The 7,871-nt window shown below is 45.1% G+C and overlaps 1 long non-coding RNA gene across 3 annotated transcripts in view; it reads left to right on the top strand.

Moving 5' to 3' along the window:
- The first annotated feature begins 318 nt into the window (after window positions 1-318).
- LOC146246102 (uncharacterized) overlaps window positions 319-7,871 on the top strand; it is a 50,450-nt gene continuing 42,897 nt past the window's right edge. For 2 of the 3 annotated variants that reach the window (XR_014734611.1, XR_014734610.1), the window contains exon 1: window positions 319-532. This is a non-coding gene — a long non-coding RNA (uncharacterized LOC146246102). Of the gene's footprint in view, window positions 533-6,462; window positions 6,656-7,871 lie in introns of those variants that run through there. The other variant, XR_014734612.1, reaches the window with a different exon arrangement.

Raw genomic sequence — 7,871 nt, 5'->3', positions numbered from 1 at the left:
CCATACCATGGCCATGGATGAACCATAAGTAACGATAAGTATGCTTTGCGGAGAATGTGGCCAAACATTTATGGGTAAGTCATTAAGTTGTAATGACGCAAAGCAAAAGCAGTTGTCAAATAATAGATTATAAAAGGATAGAAGATGATTAAATGAAATGTGGCCACTATCCATATTTTGTATTTTTTATACAGGTTCTTCGTTTTCAAATAGACTGGACGTTTGCACATTGTGCCAAGATAATTAACCAATCGGAACAGCCTTTTTAAATTGGGCTTCAACCCGCCACATTAAATTAACTAGCGTGGATCGGCCAAAGCAAATTACCCGATCTTCTCACTTGAATTATAGATAACTGCCCACACCATCTTGCTTAAAAATGACTTAGACCAAGGAAAACAAATAGCCTACCGTGAAGCTGTTTTTGTGTGGTGGCCTACAGTACAGGGGATGGCATTGGGCCTACCAGCTATTTCGAAGAAGGCCTCTGCAAACCTTCCACCTCACAACGCTAGCTCCTGGTCGGTTTGAAGTAAGTAAAACGAATGCTCCCTCGACTAATTGCAAGGGTAAATATAAAACGGCATTACAAAAATGCAATGCATCCAAAATATAGAATATTTGTCTGTTGCGCCGATTGGGCCAACTGTATAACATTATTTTCGAAATAACAAGGACAGTAGGCCTAGGCAATTTGCGTAAATGGTTTATGTATGTTTATATTACACATGAATGTTGTCAAGGACTCGGCTTAGCTTCTTTAGTATGCTATTAGTTTACAAATGTTAGATATTTTCTCGTTACCCTAAATGTGGAATATCATAAGATTTCGAGGATTTTTGGCTGCCAAAGATGTACGTTTTAGAAGTAGCCTAACTGTTTCCTCTTAATTCAAATCATGATGATAGGAAAAGTAACCTTGCAAGAATTTCATTAGGCAAACGGAAGTACCCGCCACTCTCTATTCAATGAATTGTTGCCTTTTAATCCCTTTTGGGAGCTTTCTCAAAAATTAGTCTGGCTTTCAAAGGCCAGACAGAATCTATCTGTTAAACATGACTTCTCTCCATTGTTGACCGCCACACTCCGCTGATAAGAGCCGTTTCCATGGTGATGCTTCATTGTCTGACCGTCTAGACGGCCTGTGACACATGACACGCCATCCCATCCCTAGCCGAGGTGAATCACATCTGTCCAGAAATCAATGGTCTACTTCTTTCATCTGCTGATTTGTTGACCATTGTCACAAGGTCCCCTGCCCCCAATGAGGTGGAGATCTATGCAAAACTGTCCACACCCAAACCTTGGGGTTATCGCCATCTCTTCCAACTTTACTCCCAAGCCATGCATATTTGATAGGTGATATGATAATGAAACAATCCTTCTTCTTGTGTTAGCATACACAAGCACACACCCTTAGCTGGCTTAGTTCCCAAATGAGGACTCACATTTCCAGTAGTATACAGAAAAAACACTGTTTTCTGTGAATAACCACTGGGATTATGTTACTGGTATCTGGAATGTAAACTTTCAAGGATTTACTGGATGTTTTGATATTCACAATTAGATAAAAATGAAAACAAAATTCCAATTGTGTTGACATAACACACCTTAAAATGCTATGCAACTCCTTTATATTTTTTTGAATAGTAATTTAGGCTTTTGCCCAATAGAGCTGCTATTGAGGCAGTGAAGATCGGTTACCTCATTGTTTATTACAAATAGGTAACACACTAGGTTTACACTAAACGCACACGTTCAGGTTGTCATTTGTATTTTGCCGTATAGCAGGACTCTCAGACAGTGACTAGGCAGGTGTGCTTTACTGACCAGGCCATCTGAATAAATGAGCAATACATCCCTGTTCTGCTGCCTGCCACCAGACTCTCCAGACAGCATCATGGCTGCCACTAAACTATTGTCTGGCTGCCAAAATGATCTCGGCTGTTACTGCCCCTCAGAATCGAGGGCAAGGGAGCTGACGATTTGAATGAAATGGATGGCTGAAGAAAAGGCATAGGTGTGCCATTGTCTGCCTGATTTATTTGATACCACTTTTTCCAACTGGGGGACGGGGACGTGTTGATGAATTGCTAAATTGTTGGAAATATTCTGCTCTCTATCCAGTCACTCAAAATGCTAAATTGGTTAAAATGTCTATTTCTTGCAGTGTTTTTAAATCAGCTGAAAGTTAGCAAATAAACTGAGCTGTACACGGAGGGGTAAGACACCATAAAAATATCTGCAGCTCCAGGTTGATGCCGTTGGCAATCCGCAGACGTTGTTCAAACAGAAATCTGTGAGGACACTCTTTTCAAAGGCTCCCTGAACAGATATTTTCCCCTTTTTGTTCATGGGGCTTCTTTTTTCCCTCCCTGAACTGAATATCAATCAACGGACACCTCTTTAGTTGGGTAAAGCCTGAGAATAGGGGGGAGGAGGAAGAGAGAGAGACAGAGAGAGAGAGCACTACAACGGGTGCTCAAATTGCTGTCTCTTCACTTAGCGCTTAATGATGCTCTCTAAGAGCCCTGCCCTCATTGGCTCTGTTTTACGGTTCGGATAAAAGTTGTGCAGGGGAAAAAATGTCGTCTGGGCTCCGTGCCAGTGGGTTGGTGTTTCACAGCAGCCACTACCTCTCACCAGGGGGCTTTGGGAAGCTTGACTGAAGGGGGGGGGGGGGGGAGGGAACAGAGGGATGGCGAGCTGGCTGTTTTGGGGAGGGAGTGTGTGTGTGGGGGGGGGGGGGGGGGAAGAGCCTCACAAGGTGCCACTTCCATGGAGACGCAGCTGGGCTGAACAAGGCTCACATCAATGGACAAACAAGAGACCCGGAGCTATGTCTGGCTGTCCCGTGTTACTGGGAACCCCAGCAGCCAATCTCAACACCAGGGCACCGGGGCTGTGAGGCGCCACGCCGCTTTCCAGCCAATCACTGACTTTCATAAGAGGAAGAAGCTCATTAACATCACGCCGGTAATGAATTACGTTCTGGCATGTTACTTTTCTCACGTTGAGTGGCTTTCTGTCCATTTCGTTTCGGATGCCTGGCAAATCCGTGTGTCTCCTTATGTAGAGAGCTGTTTTTGTCTGTTTTCTGTCTTGCTAACATGTTTGCAGCGGCGCCCTTTACCTCATTGACTTGAATTGAGTGCTGTATATTTTCTCTAGTTTGGCCTGATTTTTGTTTTACTTTTGTTTTCTTGGCTCATTGGCAAATTGCATTCAGTCTCCTCCCTCAAGAGCTCTCAAATGTCTCTCCTGCGTGGTTTCGGTCCTGTGAACTTTCAGAGACAATCGCCTCATTACTCCGTTTCAGGGGGAAAAAAACGACGCAGAGGTCACCTCTCTGTTTCTCTTTTTCCCTTTTCTTTCTTCCCTTTCTTCATTCTCTTTCTCTCACACACGCACACGTGGACTTGCATGGACACGAGTGCACACACACACACACGCACACGCACACTCCATTGCGTTTTCTGGAACGCTCTGCTGGACTTCCTAGAAAAAGAGTTGAAAGTATCACAAGGCTGGCAAAAAAAAAATGTGTTCTCCCTGATAAGACTGCCACAGGATGCAGCACGGATTCTGGTTGATGTTCACAGAGACTTCAGTGTTTATGATAGCTGGCTTACCACACCGATAATGTGGGGATACATGCAGGTTGCTGGAATACCTGGCACTTCACCGTAATCTTATAGAAACATGCACAAAGGGTTGACATAAAGGTATTTGACCTGCTCTTGTTGTAGGCTGCTGCCTGTTTGGTGCCAACCCAGATCAGTAGCTGGTAAGAGACAACCTATACTGGGGGCATTACCAATACAAAAGAAGTCCAGTATAAACAAATTATCATCAAAGAACGAACGGCTAACTCCGAAAGTAGACGAGAGAAAGAGAGAAGTTCCGGGCCTCTGGCAAGCCAGCAGCCCTCCAGCCACGGCTGTCATGAGTCAGAAAAGAGAAGGGGGCGTGGGGGGGGGGGGGGGGCTGGGTGGGAGGGGGAGGGGGAGGAGGGAGTATGCTGTGCTTTCAGTCCCTGGCAAAAACGAGCGATGCATTGAACATGTGAAGGAACATTCATTTCAAACCGCAGGGTTATAAATTGTTATCTTAAGCCCCTTCAGCGTACGTGTGTTGTCGTATTTCTTTTCTTTTTTTTTTTTGCTTTTTAATTCGCCCCTTCTCTCGCTCCCGCTTCAGATCACAGAGGAACTCACTCAGAGCATTGTTTTCCCTGCCAACCCACTTGGCATATCTAGTTTTATTTTGAACCCATGAGCCATTTGGCAACCGGAGCGAGTTGCGTTCAAGGTATTTATGAGGTTGTCCTTAAGAAACCTTGCTTTATATCAACAGTTGACTGATGTATGTGACAGTGAGGCTCGTTTTTTTGGAAAGCCTTTTTAAGAAGTTGTCCCCGTGAATAATGCCAGTCGTGGCCATGCCAAACCAAAATATATATATTAATTCTGATGGCTTTCAAACACCAGGAACTTTCCTGAAATAAAAGGAGAGGGGGGAGAATATCCTGGATGGTTGCCGTCCCCTTTGCTATTACAATTCCCAGCCATGTTTTTATTAAATCAAATATATTCTAAGATCCTATTTGATTATGTATTACCCCAGAGCAGAGATCTGCAATGGTATTTTGTTACCATGAAATGTGATAGAATCCAATAAGAGAGTTTAGGATGAATGGCTTCTAAGCTGAAATCTGTGGGGAAAAAACTGGGTTTAAAAGTGAAATAACTTCCCAGGTGGCTTGGGTAAAATGCGTACCACACAGGTCAAGTTCTTACTGCAGTGGTCCCCGGGTTCGATTCCAGCCTGGGCCGTTTACTGAATGTCATCCCATCTCTCTTTCTCCTCTGTCTTTTCATATCTCGACATACTGTGACTATCAAAATACAGCAGAAATGCCATAAAAGAAAAATAGTTTACTGTTACAATATTGCTATTGCAAATCAAAGCCACATTTTGAATGAAATGTGACTTGGTTACTTGGCGTACTTTTACACCAAGTATCTTGAGTATATCATACCATTCACTTTTCAATATAAGCCTATTTGGGAAGTTTTCCAGGTTTAGAAAATGTTTCATCCAGTAAATGTTGTCTGGGACTAAACCGGAGAAGGGAGTTTTGGAATCATTCCTCTCCCTAATTTGAAGCTAACATCTCATGAAAACAGCCAAGACACCACAGGGTGAGCTCAGTCAAGCAGCCGTTTGTAATTGTCCATCATTTCCATCGGAGCCTTTTATATTCAGCCTGAGATCTCCTGTTTCTGCATCATTCCCTCGGATTCACTGAGCTGTGTTATTAGTTCATCAGCAACATATTTCTCCTTGGCTGGGAGCGAGTTTTGTGAGTTGTTTATGACTTTGATAGATCGGACTGAATGGGAGGCAGGGGCCCGCCCTCCCCAGCGGAGGGAGTCTGTAAAGTAAACACCTAGTTTTGGATAGATGGTTTCCCAAAACCAGACCTTTTCCAGTCTCGACAACCTCCAAACTCTGGGGTGGGCAGAAATGGCAGTAAAATGGAGATGGTGGGTATGTTACAGCAACAGGAGAAAAAAAACGGACCTGCTCTTTCGTGGGCCAGAAGATTAAATAAGTCATCTCTGATGTAACCGGTACTTTGACCAGAATTCCCTTTCAAGTAGGGACAGTTTTATCTCTGTTAAGTGGCTACCGAGGTCAGGTTATATGATCTTGTGTGGAAAATTAGGCCCAAGAGCTTTTAGTATACACTTACACACTTTAGTCCCCCCTCCCCTCACACACACGCGCACACACACACTTGCTGTGTCTGACCCTCGGGTCACGGTGCAGTGACTCTGAGGCTTGTCTGGCGGGGTCTCTTGAAACCCTGGCCTTTACATTCCATCGCCCCGAGGAGGGGGTTGCAGTCAGGCTTATTAACACACAGAAAGACGGAGAGAGAAAGAGAGAGAGAGAGACAAAAAGAGAGAGAGAGACACACAGAGAGAGAGAGAGAAAGAGAGAGCGAGAGAGAGGGAGAAGGAAGTCTCTGGATTATGCACTGTTTCCTTGCCTGGAAGCCTGAGCCTGTTCCCTCCCACTTTGCCAGCTGAGCAGCACTTCTGCAAACTAAAGGAAACGGCGAAAACTTCAACTTGCTATTCTCCAGCTGCCCCGCTCTCCTCACTGCCCTACTTGTTTCCAACTCCCCCCTCCCCTCTCCCCTCGCCTCCCCACTCCCCCACCTTCTTTCTCTCTTTCTCCCTTTGCTGGTGTGTGTGTGTGTGTGTGTCTGTGTAAGGGGATCACTTTGTTTCCCTTGCCTTTTTCCGCGGTGCGGCAGACACGCGGTGGAGCGGATTGGAGCGGTGAAGATACTGATGGGGCACAGCTGCACGGAGTAGAAGCCGGTCAAACCCCCCTTCCTCGTAACCCCCCCCCCCCCCCATCTCCACGTCCCTACAACGGGACTACAACCACTCACCCTCTCTCTCTCTGTCTGTCCCTCTCGCTCTCCCTCTCGCTTGCTCTCTCTCGCCGTTTCTCTCTCCGTCTCTCCCCGAAGAATGGGGGGGCTCCGTATGGGAGCTCCGAAACATGGAGTGGATCCGAGGGCTAGGAGAGAGAGGGGAATCTTTTTCCACTTCTGGCGCAGGATGAGCTGTGTGGGGTGAGTGTCTGCCTTTCTCTCGATCCGTCTTTCTCTCCCCCCCCCCCCTCTCTCTCTCTCTCTCTCTCTCTCTTCTCTGTCCTTTTCTTTCTCGCCCGCTCACTCTGTTTTTGACGCTTAAAAAACAAACCAAAAAAAAGAAAAAAGTTAGACCCGCGCAACATAGGCTAATGTTCATGGGTTAATGTAACGTGAGCATCCAAATGGATTCCTTTTTGAGTTGAATCGCTGTCTTTATCACTGGATTTTGTGTGTGAAATGTCATGGCATATTTGTGAAATCATCTTTTCCACGTGCTTTTGGAAGAAGTTGATATTTTTCCCCTTCCATCGTTCCCAGGCAGTGAACTGTCGATGCTTTGTCGTAGCCGTGGCGATTGAGTTGCAGTGTTACAGTGAAAAAGAGGGCTTTGTGTTTTTTTTTTTTTTTTAGTTTGCACTGTGCTTGAGGGGGCAAGGTAGATGGGGGAGAAGGAGGGGAGGGAGGCTTGGAGGGAGTGGTGGCTTTTGTGTCAGAACTACCCCCGAATTCACAATCCAGGCAGGTCATGAACAATGCTATGAACTCAAAGTCGAACAACCGCCTGTTCTCCAGCCTAGGCAAACTGTTGTCTAGCAGTTGGAGAGCATGTGCCTGCCTTCAACCTGGAAATGACCGTGGTGCCTAAACTGACTTTTTTACGACGGCTCATTATGGTGGCTGATTATTGAGCTAATTGACATGGTGCAGTTGCTCTGGGTGGTTTCCGTGTTTGTGCACACACAGGAGCACGAGTCCCTCTGTCAGCCTATTTAGCCGTGCCCCATGAATCCTAATTCTGTGAAAAAGTTGCTGAAAGGCTGCTTGTTTTGCAGTTTGTTTGCAGTTGCTTCATCTATGGAACATCCCTTAGCTGATCACGACACATTTGGCTCGATGTGCAACTGCTCAGAGGAACTGCTGTAAAATTGTAGTTTATTGAGAGAGAAATCTGGTTAAAAACTGCTGGTGAAAAATGGCAGTGTTTGATTATTTGCTTATTTCTTTGCATGGTTTCAAGGTTTTTTGTTGTTGTGTGTGTCTTAAAAAAGGATCTTTTGATTTATGTTCAGTTCTTTACAAATGAGAATATAACTGTTTGTAAACTCCATTAAAAAAAGCTCAGATTGAAGTGTCAATAACTAGAATCAAATACTCTTATTTGGTTGTGATCACGTTCAATTTACAGTGTAGGCCC

Source organism: Hypomesus nipponensis, chromosome 20 (genome assembly GCF_054491055.1).
Source record: "Hypomesus nipponensis isolate SF chromosome 20, ASM5449105v1, whole genome shotgun sequence".
NCBI lineage: Eukaryota > Metazoa > Chordata > Actinopteri > Osmeriformes > Osmeridae > Hypomesus > Hypomesus nipponensis.
The sequence above is the reverse complement of the archived record's forward strand: the minus strand, read 5'-3'. Positions and strand labels throughout refer to the sequence as shown.